This window comes from Bubalus bubalis, chromosome 11, assembly GCF_019923935.1.
Source record: "Bubalus bubalis isolate 160015118507 breed Murrah chromosome 11, NDDB_SH_1, whole genome shotgun sequence".
In the NCBI taxonomy this organism is placed as follows: Eukaryota; Metazoa; Chordata; class Mammalia; order Artiodactyla; family Bovidae; genus Bubalus; species Bubalus bubalis.
Window position 1 is genome coordinate 100,503,963 of NC_059167.1, and position 12,977 is coordinate 100,516,939.

Here is a 12,977-nt window from a genome sequence, read left to right on the forward strand (position 1 = left end):
GTATATAAAGTTTAGAAAGTAAAACTGAAAAGAAAAGATATCAAGGCTGCCAGAAACAGAGAAATCATTCATTTTGTCACTTTTATACCATGCTATTCTTTGCAATTTTATATTAAGCACAGATTACTGGGAACTAATTAAATAATAAGTTTTCCCCTTAAATTTAATGACCTAACTTAGATATTTTGACCTGAAGAGTATAATGATATGGTTATTTGAAAAGATTATTTCTTTTGGTACTACTGGATTTTGAAAGACAGGTAAACTCCTATTTACGTAAGACCATAGAGAAATGGGAAATTAAGTTATTTAAGTTCCCAACTTTCTAAAAATGAAATACAAAAATCTTTGGAAATGGATTTAAAATGTTTACACCTTGGTCAGTAGAGAATACCATAGCTATTTTAACATTTCCTGGGAGGTTTGGCATTATCTAATGTTAAATCCCACATGAGACAGACAGATGTTGATGGTCTTTGGCTCTGAGACAATTGACTCTATCATACAATTATTTTAAAATCCTTCTCTTTTGTTTTCTCCCTCTGCTCTACTCTTACTTTTATTAGTGCCTAAATTTCCTACATGCTTCCAATCTGCTATTGTATTAATACTGTATATGCAAATATTTACATAAAAGTCTGAGATTAGGTCCGTATCTCCATTGAAGAATAAAAAAAAAAAAACAATACTTGGGCCTGATACCACTTATTTCTAATATGTTTGTCCAAAGTTATAGTCACTTATTCCTGGTTCCATAAACTGTGAACCAGGAAAAGTGTTATTTTCTTGGGAAATTATTTGTAAATGTTTCCAAGACCAAACAAAAAGTATACTTCAAAAAGGTAGATATAATGAAATTCAGTAAAAGAATTTTGTCATTTTTGGACTTTTATATGTAATAAAATAAAGTTTTAAAAGTAGTAAGCATGCAGAGAAATCATTGGCATTTTCATTTTTTAAAGCATTCTATTAGAGTGGAAGTCCAGTGGTTTAGACAGTATCTGCTGTAAGTCGTGACTGTAGATCAGGAGTTCATACTAAAATCACCGATAGAGCAGGTTTCCTGGACATACTATCTCTGCAGACACAGGCCCCCGTGCTTAGAAAGGTCCCACACTTGGCTGAATCCTCTGCTGTTGCCATCTTGAAGTTCTCAATCATTATATCTTTAAACTTGTGTTTCTAAGTGAAGTCCCGTGGAACAATGGCACACGTGCATGTGTATCTCCTGTCATCTGTTGCCTCCTCACTTGCCTATAGTGTTTGCAATGTGCCATGAGCACAGAATTTTGGTGGAGTTCATGGGAGTTCCGACTTCACTTTCACTTTTCACTTTCCTGCATTGGAGAAGGAAATGGCAACCCACTCCAGTGTTCTTGCCTGGAGAATCCCAGGGACGGGGGAGCCTGGTGGGCTGCCGTCTACGGGGTCACACAGAGTCGGACACGACTGAAGTGACTTAGCAGCAGCAGCATGGGAGTACACTGAGACTGTGAATATTATTGGGGAGGTATATTTTAAAAAATCTTTTCCCAACCCATAAAACATTTCCTCAAAGGGAAAAGAGGGGAAAAAAAACCTTTTTTATTAAGTAAGAATTCAACCAAAATGTGATGCGAATCACGGGCAATGCACTAAAGACACTGCAAAGACAGAAAGAAATCTCACCCTTTTTTATAGCCAAGTAAGAGACAAGTAAGAATCAAGATTGCTGGGAAAAATATCAATAACCTCAGATATGCAGATGACACCACCCTTATGGCAGAAAGTGAAGAGGAACTCAAAAGCCTCTTGATGAAGATGAAAGAGGAGAGTGAAAAAGTTGGCTTAAAGCTCAACATTCAGAAAACGAAGATCATGGCATCTGGTCCCATCACTTCATGGGAAATAAATGGGGAAACAGTGGAAACAGTGTCAGACTTTATTTTTGGGGGGCTCCAAAATCACGGCAGATGGTGACTGCAGCCATGAAATTAAAAGACGCTTACTCCTTGGAAGGAAAGTTATGACCAACCTAGATAGCATATTAAAAAGCAGAGACATTACTTTGCCAACAAAGGTCCGTCTAGTCAAGGCTATGGTTTTTCCAGTAGTCATGTATGGATGTGAGAGTTGGACTGTGAAGAAGGCTGAGCACCGAAGAATTGATGCTTTTGAACTGTAGTGTTGGAGAAGACTCTTGAGAGTCTCTTGGACTGCAAGGCGATCCAACCAGTCCATTCTGAAGGAGATCAGCCCTGGGATTTCTTTGGAAGGACTGATGCTAAAGCTGAAACTCCAGTACTTTGGCCACCTCATGCGAAGAGTTGACTCATTGGAAAAGACCCTGATGCTGGGAGGGATTGGGGGCAGGAGGAGAAGGGGACAACAGAGGAGGAGATGGCTGGATGGCACCACTGACTCGATGGACGTGAGTCTGAGTGAACTCTGGGAGTTGGTAATGGACATGGAGGCCTGGCGTGCTGCGATTCATGGGGTCGCAAAGGGTCGCACATGACTGAGAGACTGAACTGAACTGAAGAGACAATTCTTCCCTGGTAGCTCAGTCTGTAAAGAATCCGCCTGCAATGCAACAGACCCTGGTTCGATTCCTGGGTCAGGAAGATCCCCTGGAGAAGGAATAGGCTACCCACTCCAGTATTCTTGGGCTTCCCTGGTGGCTCAGATGGTAAAGAATCTGCCTGCAATGCAGGAGACCAGGGTTCAATCCCTGGATCAGGAAGATCCCCTGGAGGAGGACATAGCAACCCACTCCGGTATTCCTGCCTGGAGAATCCCCATGGACAGAGGAGCCTGGTGGGCCACGGTCCATGGGATTGCAAAGAGTTGGACAAAACTAAGCGGACTAAGAACAGCACAAGAGATAATTACAAGATAAACAAAAGCTAGTCCTCAAGTAAGAGGAGTTGTCAGCCCTATTTGTCATATATAGCTCATCTTTTTGTTTTTTTTTTAATTTAATTTAATTTTTATTTATTTATTTTTTAATTTAATTTTATTTATAAACTTTACAATATTGTATTAGTTTTGCCAAATATCGAAATCAATCTGCCACAGGTATACATGTGTTCCCCATCCTGAACCCTCCTCCCTCCTCCCTCCCCATACCATCCCTCTGGGTCGTCCCAGTGCACCAGCCCCAAGCATCCAGTATTGTGCATCAAACCTGGACTGGCAACTCGTTTCATACATGATATTTTACATGTTTCAATGCCATTCTCCCAAATCTTCCCACCCTCTCCCTCTCCCACAGAGTCCAAAAGACTGTTCTACACATCACTGTCTCTTTTGCTGTCTCCTATACAGGGTTATTGTTACCATCTTTCTAAATTCCATATATATGCATTAGTATATTGTATTGGTGTTTTTCTTTCTGGCTTACTTCACTCTGTATAATAGGCTCCAGTTTCATCCACCTCATTAGAACTGATTCAAATGTATTCTTTTTAATGGCTGAGTAATACTCCATTGTGTATATGTACCACTGATTTCTTATCCATTCATCTGCTGATGGACATCTAGGTTGCTTCCATGTCCTGGCTATTATAAACAGTGGCTTTGATGAACATTGGGGTACACATGTCTCTTTCAATTCTGATCTCCTTGGTGTGTATGCCCAGCAGTGGGATTGCTGGATCATAAGGCAGTTCTATTTCCAGTTTTTTAAGGAATCTCCACACTGTTCTCCATAGTGGCTGTACTAGTTTGCATTCCCATCAACAGTGTAAGAGGGTTCCCTTTTCTCCACACCCTCTCCAGCATTTATTGCTTGTAGACTTTTGGATCACAGCCATTCTGACTGGTGTGAAATGGTACCTCATAGTGGTTTTGATTTGCATTTCTCTGATAATGAGTGATGTTGAGCATCTTTTCATGTGTTTGTTAGCCATCTGTATGTCTTCTTTGGAGGAATGTCTATTTAGTTCTTTGGCCCATTTTTTGATTGGGTCATTTATTTTTCTGGAGTTGAGCTGTAGGAGTTGCTTGTATATTTTTGAGATTAGTTGTTTGTCAGTTGCTTCATTTGCTATTATTTTCTCCCATTCTGAAGGCTGTCTTTTCACCTTGATTATAGTTTCCTTTGTTGTGCAGAAGCTTTTAAGTTTAATTAGGTCCCGTTTGTTTATTTTTGCTTTTATTTCCAATATTCTGGGAGGTGGGTCATAGAGGATCCTGCTGTGATGTATGTTGGAGAGTGTTTTGCCTATGTTCTCCTCCAGGAGTTTTATACTTTCTGGTCTTACGTTTAGATCTTTAGCCCATTTTGAGTTTATTTTTGTGTATGGTGTTAGAAAGTGTTCTAGTTTCATTCTTTTACAAGTGGTTGACCAGTTTTCCCAGCACCACTTGTTAAATTCACCTGAAAATTGGGGTGACCTTGACATTAAATATTTGGTTTCATCCAGAGGAAAAATAAATTTCTCATATATTTACCACAGGAGGTAGTTTTGGAGAGGAAGCTGAAGTTAGGCAGCCTATCCTGCCATAGAAACTGGGAGCTATGGGACTATTTCTTGAAGATTACATTTCAAATGAATATGTTCAAGTCTTTGAAAAAGACATTCCTTGAGCTATGGCAAAAGGATTATTTAGCTTCTAAAATATTTATATACATTTCAAAGGGACAAAAGAAAGAACTTGCAATGGCAAGTTTTCTAAAGTAAATGCTTTCAGAAAAGAAAGGGAAGAAGTCTCTTCCCGTATTTTCAACAGGGAGAACTAAGCCTCTTATTTTTTATTTGTTTTCGCTCTTACAACATGACTGAGTGTGTGTTTGTGTGTGTGTGTGTGTGTGTGTGTGTGTGTATCGAGGGAGAGGGGTTCTGACAGCCCCAAGAGACAATACTTTCTTTTCAAGCCAAAAATTGCAGAAAGTAAGTAATGGAGATCATGGAATCATATAATTTCCTTTCTTACTTGTGTTACTTCCCAGTGTTCGCCAAACACTTAGGCATAAAACAACGACATAATAGGAAAGAGAAAGTTAAAGCCTTTCGTGAGTCCATTTCCTTTCAGTCTATCTTTGCTTACTAAGAAGTAAGTGGAAGGTTAGAGTATTGATGGAATGTCTGCATAACAAAACCTGAAAGAATCTTTGAGCTAGTCTGTGAAGTTCTCTATTCTTCTGGTAAGAAAAAGTACATATGATGTACAAGCTATGGAGTTGAGTTAAGTTAGACACTCTTATATTTGTACTTAAAACTGGCATTGTACAATATAAACAATGAAATTCAGTCAAATGATTTCAAATTTTGTACTTTACAAAATAACAACCTTAAATAGCAGGTAAAAATTATCATGGTAACTAAAGAGAGAAAGAGACATGGGGAAAAAAGGAAAAAGCTTTATAGTATTTTAGTACTTTTAAGGGCATTTCTCCCTGCTTTTTTTTTTTAGAAAGCAAACTCTTTTTATTTGAATTCTTTTTTTAATATAAATCTATTTATTTTAATTGGAGGCTAATTATTTTACAATATTGTATTGGTTTTGCCATACATCAACATGAACCCCTGCTTTTTGAACAAGGGACTTTGCATTTTTGCTCTGTGGGGAATCCTGCAAATTATGCAGCTATCCCTGATCACTGATGGAGTTTTAAAAAATTTCTCAGATCTATGAAGTCACAATCTAGAGACAGAGACCACCAGCATTTACACTTAAAAAAATCTATTAATGTAAAGTAGAGGATTCTGATGAGTACCTCTGATTAACAAGCACTATTATAGGTTTTAAGGAGAAGACAGTGCTGCCTAGAGTGGTCAGGAAAGGTTTAATGAAGAAGAATTGCATAGAGCCTTAAAGGAAAACTAAAATTTGGCTGAGCATGAGTTTAAGTGGGATGGTATGAAGGCAAAGAATCTATGAATGTGTGTCAAATACAGTGTTGGAAGGGACGGTAGGGAGACGATTTGTTTTGGACAAAAGAAACAGGTGAGTCATTACGTAGTCGAAGACTTTTAGTGTGAGGTCTAGTGTTGAAACATTAGAGAGAGCAGAACATGTCTAAGAAATGGAGCCGGTGCCTCATGTAGGAGAGGATGTTGAAATGAGAGGTGGGGAGCAGGAAAGACAGTGAGCATGATATCACAGAGCTCCAGGTGAGAGATGACAGGGGACAACATCAGCAGGTACTTTAAAAAATAAAATTTAACAGATATAAAAAACAATACACCAATGGTGTGAAAAATATCAGCTAAGGTGCAGCCAACTACTTGAACACTAGCCAAAGCAAACTGGCATGTCTTCAGCATGTGTTAGAGGACAAAAATTATTTTGAAACAAATTTTTAATTAGAGTCAATTTTATATTTAAAATATATAAAGTGTATATGAAAAAATTATGTCAAATCTTTTGTCTCTGAAAATGCAGAATATCATGCAGAATATTTAGTGGACTGCAAGGGACTATGGGCTCCTTTGATGGCCCTTTGAGCAAAACTGGACCAGACTGGACAACAACCCTGAGAATGAAGTTGAAATAACAGAAGCAAGAAATAATATGATGAAAGATTAACAGGATTTGTTGACTGATTACAAATGACTATGAAACAGTGGAATCAAAAGCTTGGAGAATGATGTGTCAAAGAAAAAAGTTAAAAGATTTCAGAAGTATATCAGGTTTTAGGAAAGGTGAATTTAATATAACTGTGGAGCAAGTCCATGGAAACTATTAAGTGCCATTCTTACGAGTCATACAGTCAGAGGTCAGAAGAAATTGTGACTTTGGTAAAGTCTAATAGTAGGGGTTTTATTTAATCTGGATAGGAAATGAAGTTATAGAAATAGGTGAACCCTCCAAAGAAAAAGCCTTAAACAGAGAGGATCTTGGCAAAAACTGACAGAGGTGGTTACCAAAGGCAGAGAAGACTAATTCAGAGAGGTATTAGGAAATCCAGATTGATATAGAGCCACAGGAACCAAGTGAATATTCTGTCTAAAATACACATTCAGTAGACAGCTAATTGCTGTGTCTAAGTGTTGTACACATCTTTACAGTGATCTTCTTTCCTGATGCTTTTATCTGCTTCCTTTTAATTACATACTCATTTTGATAATATTCTAATGTTTGGGGTTCTCCCTTTATAGGAGAGATGTTGTTTATCTTTCATTGCTCAGAGCATTTATGTTGATGCTCTTATGATGAGAGCATTTATGATGAGAAAGACAAGGTCACATTTTAAATGCTTATTAATATTTATTTTTGTCACAAAGCAAGAATATTCAGCATTATTAATAGCCCTATCACCTAAAAATCCCTTGGAAATATTATCAGTTATATTTCTTGATACAAGTTCTTCAATGTCATTTTATGTTACATCCCTCATAGATATTAATGTTAACATTTGGAAGGGGAAGATTAAAAAAGTTATACATAGACACAAAAGATAAAACATGCAAGAATAATCTTAACAAGTTATGTGAAAGTCTTTCTCAGTGACACACAAGTATACTTGATAAAATAAAAGATTCCTTGTTCTTGAATAAGATGAATAAAGATCATACAAATACGACTTCTCCATAGATTATCCCTGTAATGCAACCCCAGTGAAATTAGTAATGCTTCCCCTTCCACTGCGGAACTAACAAGTTGGTTCCAAACTTGCTATGAAACACCTTCTGAAGTGGTCAGGAAAGGCTTAGTGAAGAAGAATTTGAGATGAAATGAGAAAAATAAGACAAATGAAGGAGGAACTATGTCACTAGATATTTAAACTAAAATCTCTAGAATTCAAATAATGAGGCACTGGCACTCCTTAGAGTCACAGAACAAGATAGAAAAATCTAGAAAAAGATGGCATGTGGAAATTTAGTATATGTTGAATGTGGTATCTTAACACATTAGGGGAATAAGTAATTTAATAAATGATTTGGAACACCTGGATAGTCTGTTGGAAAAAGATACCTTAAGCCACATATACAAGAATAAACTTCAAATAGATCAGCAATCTAAATGTTAAAAATAAAATAAAACTATAAAAACACTAGAAGAAAACACCAGTAAATTCCTTCAAGGTCAGAATGTAAGGAAACATTTCTAACTATGACTCAAAATCCAGATGTAATAAAAGATACAATTAACAATTTGAAGAACATTGTTGTTGCTGTTTAGTCGCTGACACTTCTGGACCCCATGGACTGTAACCTTCCAGGCTCCTCTGTCCATGGAGTTTTCCAGGCAAGAATACCGGAGTGGCTTGCCATCTCCTTCTCCAGTGGATCTTCCTGACCCAGGGATGGATCCCACATCTCCTGCATTGGCAGGTGGGTTCTTTACCGCTGAGCCACCGGGGAAGCCTCTTGAGCTACATTAAACAACAATAAAATAATGAAATCTGTTGTGTATAGGAAAAAATCTGTTACATATATGAAATCTGTTGTTCATAGGAAACAGTAGAAGTTATAGAGGATGGGATAGGATTTCACTGGTTACATGACCTAATATAGTTTTGAATATTGAGCCATATTAATGTTTTATTTAATAACAAAGTTAAATAACAAAGGATAAGAGGATCCAGACTCCAATTCAAACAGAAATAAATGAACTCAGCTATATGAAATAAATAACATAAGCATACAGAAGGGAATAAAAAAGAATCAAGTAACTTTTAAAATGTGAGCTCCCTGACTGACACATTGAGAAGGACACTGCTGCTGCTAAGTCACTTCAGTCGTGTCCAACTCTGTGCGACCCCATAGACGGTAGCAAACCAGGCTCCCCCGTCCCTGGGATTCTCCAGGCAAGAAAACTGGAGTGGATTGCCACTTCCTTCTCCAATGCATGAAAGTGAAAAGTGAAAGTGAAGTCGCTTAGTTGTGTCCAACCCTCAGCAACCCCATGGACTGCAGCCCACCAGGCTCCTCCACCCATGGGATTTTCCAGGCAAGAGTACTGGAGTGGGTTGCCATTGCCTTCTCTGGAGAAGGACACAGTATCCCTTATATAGCACTCCTGATGGGAAATGTGACTTAAAAAAAAAATCCAAAAAACTGTAAAATTCCTTATTGGGAAAGTTGATGAGATTAAAATATGAACTGTGTAGAGATAAATATTAAATTTCATGTGATAATTGTACTGTGTTTATGTAAGACATTTTTTAATATACACTTAAGTGAGGCCTCTCAGGTGGCATTAAAAGAACCCACCTGCCAATGCAGGAGACTTATGAGATGTGGGTTCAATCCCTGGTTTGGGAAGATCCCCTGGAGGAGGGCAACCCACTCCAGTATTCTTGCCTGGAGAATCCCATGGACAGAGGAGCCTGGCGGGCTACAGTCCACAGGGTCACGAAGAGTCAGACACAACTGAAGTAACTTAGCATGCACGCACACATACACCAGTATTTGGAGATAAAGTATCACAGTACAGTACAGGTACTGTTCAGACGCTCAGTTGTGTCCGACTCTTTGCAACCCCACGGACCACAGCAAGCCAGGCCTCCCTGTCCAACTCCATCACCAACTCCCGGAGTTCACTCAAACTCATGTCCATCAAGTCGATGATGCCATTCAGCCATCTCATCCTCTGTCGTCCCCTTCTCCTCCTGCCCCCAATCCCTCCCAGCATCACACTCTTTTCCAATGAGTCAACTCTTCACATGAGGTGGCTAAAGTATTGGAGTTTCAGCTTTAGCATCAGTCCTTCCAAAGAACACCCAGGACTGATCTCTTTTAGAACTGACTGATTGGATCTCCTTGCAGTCCAGGGGACTCGCAAGAGTCTTCTCCAACACCACAGTTCAAAGGCATCAATTCTTTGGCACTCAGCTTTCTTCACAGTCCAACTCTCACATCCATACATGATCACTGGAAAAACCATAGCCTTGACTAGATGGACCTTTGTTGGCAAAGTAATGTCTCTGCTTTTGAATATGCTATCTAGGTTGGTCATAACTTTCCTTCCAAGGAGTAAGCGTCTTTTAATTTCATGGCTGCAGTCACCATCTGCCATGATTTTGGAGCCCCAAAAAATAAAGTCTGACACTGTTTCCACTGTTTGCCCATCTATTTCCCATGAAGTGATGGGACCAGATGCCATGATCATCCTTTTCTGAATGTTGAGCTTTAAGCCAACTTTTTCACTCTCCTCTTTCACTTTCATCAAGAGGCTTTTGAGTTCCTCTTCACTTTCTGCCATAAGGGTGGTGTCATCTGCATATCTGATGTTATTGATATCTCTTCCGGCAATCTTGATTCCAGCTTGTGCTTCTTCCAGCCTGGCATTTTGCATGATGTACTCTCCATATAAGTTAAATAAGCAGGGTGATGATATACAGCCTTGACGTACTCCTTTTCCAATTTGGAACCAGTCTGTTGTTCCATGCCCAGTTCTAACTGTTGCTTCCTGACCTGCATACAGGTTTCTCAAGAGACAGGTCAGGTGGTCTGGTATTCCCATATCTTTCAGAATTTTCCACAGTTTATTGTGATCCACACAGTCCAAGGCTTTGACATAGTCAATAAAGCAGAAATAGATGTTTTTCTGGAACTCTCTTGCTTTTTCGATGATCCAGCGGATGTTGGCAATTTGATCTCTGGTTCCTCTGCCTTTTCTAAAACCAGCCTGAACATCTGGAAGTTCACAGTTCACATATTGCTGAAGCCTGGCTTGGAGAATTTTGAGCATTACTTGTGAGATGAGTGCAATTGTGCGGTAGTTTGAGCATTCTTAGGCATTGCTTTTCTTTGGGATTGGAATGAAAACTGACCTTTTCCAGTCCTGTGGCCACTGCTGAGTTTTCCAAATTTGCTGGCATATTGAGTGTAGCACTTTCACAGCATCATCTTTCAGGATTTGAAATAGCTCAACTGGAATCCATCACCTCCACTAGCTTTGTTCGTAGTGATGCTTCCTAAGGCCCACTTGACATTGCATTCCAGGATGTCTGGCTCTAGGTGAGTGATCACACCATTATGATTATCTTGGTTGTGAAGATCTTTTTTGTACAGTTCTTCTGTGTATTCTTGCCACCTCTTCTTAATATCTTCTGCTTCTGTTAGGTCCATACCATTTCTGTCCTTTATCGAGCCCATCTTTGCATGAAATGTTCCCTTGGTATCTCTAATTTTCTTGAAGAGATCCCTAGTCTTTCCCATTCTGTTGTTTTCCTCTATTTCTTTGCATTGATCACTGAGGAAGTCTTTCTTATCTCTCCTTGCTATTCTTTGGAACTCTGCATTCAGATGCTTATATCTTCCTTTTTCTCCTTTGCTTTTCACTTCTCTTCTTTCCATAGCTATTTGTAAGGCCTCCCCAGATAGCCATTTTTCTTTTTTGCATTTCTTTTCCTTGGGGATCGTCTTGATCCCTGTCTCCTGTACAATGTTACAACCCTCCATCCATAGTTCATCAGGCACTCTATCTATCAGATCTAGTCCCTTAAATCTATTTCTCATTTCCACTGTATAATCATAAGGGATTTGATTTAGGTCATACCTGAATGGTCTAGTGGTTTTCTCTACTTTCTTCAATTTCAGTCTGAATTTGGCAATAAGGAGTTCATGATCTGAGCCACACTCAGCTCCCAGTCTTGTTTTTGCTGACTCTATAGAGCTTCTCCATTGTTGACTACAAAGAATATAATCAATCTGATTTCAGTGTTGAGCATCTGGTGATGTCCATGTGTAGAGTCTTCTCGTGTTGTTGGAAGAGGGTGTTTGCTATGACCAGTGCATTTTCTTGGCAAAACTCTATTAGTCTTTGCCCTGCTTCATTCCGTATTCCAAGGCCAAATTTGCCTGTTATCCCAGGTGTTTCTTGGCTTCATACTTTTGCATAGCAGTCCCCTCTAATGAAAAGGACAACTTTTGGGAGTATTAGTTCTAGAAGGTCTTGTAGGTCTTCATATAACCATTCAACTTCAGCTTCTTCAGTGTTACTGGTTGGGGCATAGGCTTGGATTACTGTGATATTGAATGGTTTGCCTTGGAAACGAACAGAGATCATTCTGTCATTTTTGAGATTGCATCCAAGTACTGCATTTCAGACTCTTTTGTTGACCATGATTGCTACTCCATTTCTTCTAAGGGATTCCTGCCCACAGTAGTAGATATAATGGTCATCTGAGTTAAATTCACCCATTCCAGTCCATTTTAGTTCACTGATTCCTAGAATGTCGACGTTCACTCTTGCCATCTCTTGTTTGACCACTTTCGATTTGCCTTGATTCATGGACCTGACATTCCAGGTTCCTATGCAATATTGCTCTTTACAGCATCGGAACTTGCTTCTATCACCAGTCACATCCACAGCTGGGTATTGTTTTTGCTTTGGCTCCATCCCTTCATTCTTTCTGGAGTTATTTCTCCACTGATCTCCAGTAGCGTATTGGGCACCTACCAACCTGGGGAGTTCCTCTTTCAGTATCCTATCATTTTGCCTTTTCATTACTGTTCATGGGGTTCTCAAGGCAAGAATACTGAAGTGGGTGGTATCACAAGGCTTGTAATTAGCTCTCAAGTGCTTTAACAAATAAATGAATTAATGACTGAATGAATAAATAAATGTTTGTGTGTTTATTATGAGAGAGCAGAAAGAAATAGATTAAGAAAATAAGACAAAATGTTAACAATTGGTGAGCTTAGGACAAGAGTATATGAATATTATTATCTTATTATTGCCTCTCTTCTGAAAGTTTGGAACTTCAAAATAAAAAGCTGTGATAGAGAGAACATACATATACCTATATGTTAGGGACAGGAATAGCTGCCTGTATCTAGTCCTGTCCCGCCACTTGCACCTCTGAGTCAAAGAGCATATAGGCTCAGCTTCCACTGCGGATGGGTATCGCTGCCTCTGATGATAAAGCCCTAACAACAAAACAGTTTGATTCTGTGCTATCCCAAAATATCTCCATACAGGAAGAAAGAGGAGATTCATGTGGTTTTAAAAAATATGTGCTACCCTTCATCAAGAAGGATGACAGACCCACTGCAGAGAAGGAATAGACTTTCAATGCTTCTCCATGGGTAATAGATCTA

The 12,977-nt window shown here is 38.9% G+C and overlaps 1 pseudogene; it reads left to right on the top strand.

The window, feature by feature from the left end:
• Nucleotides 1-6,010: 6,010 nt before the first annotated feature.
• The window catches only part of LOC123328335, a 46,361-nt pseudogene continuing 39,394 nt past the window's right edge, over nt 6,011-12,977 (top strand).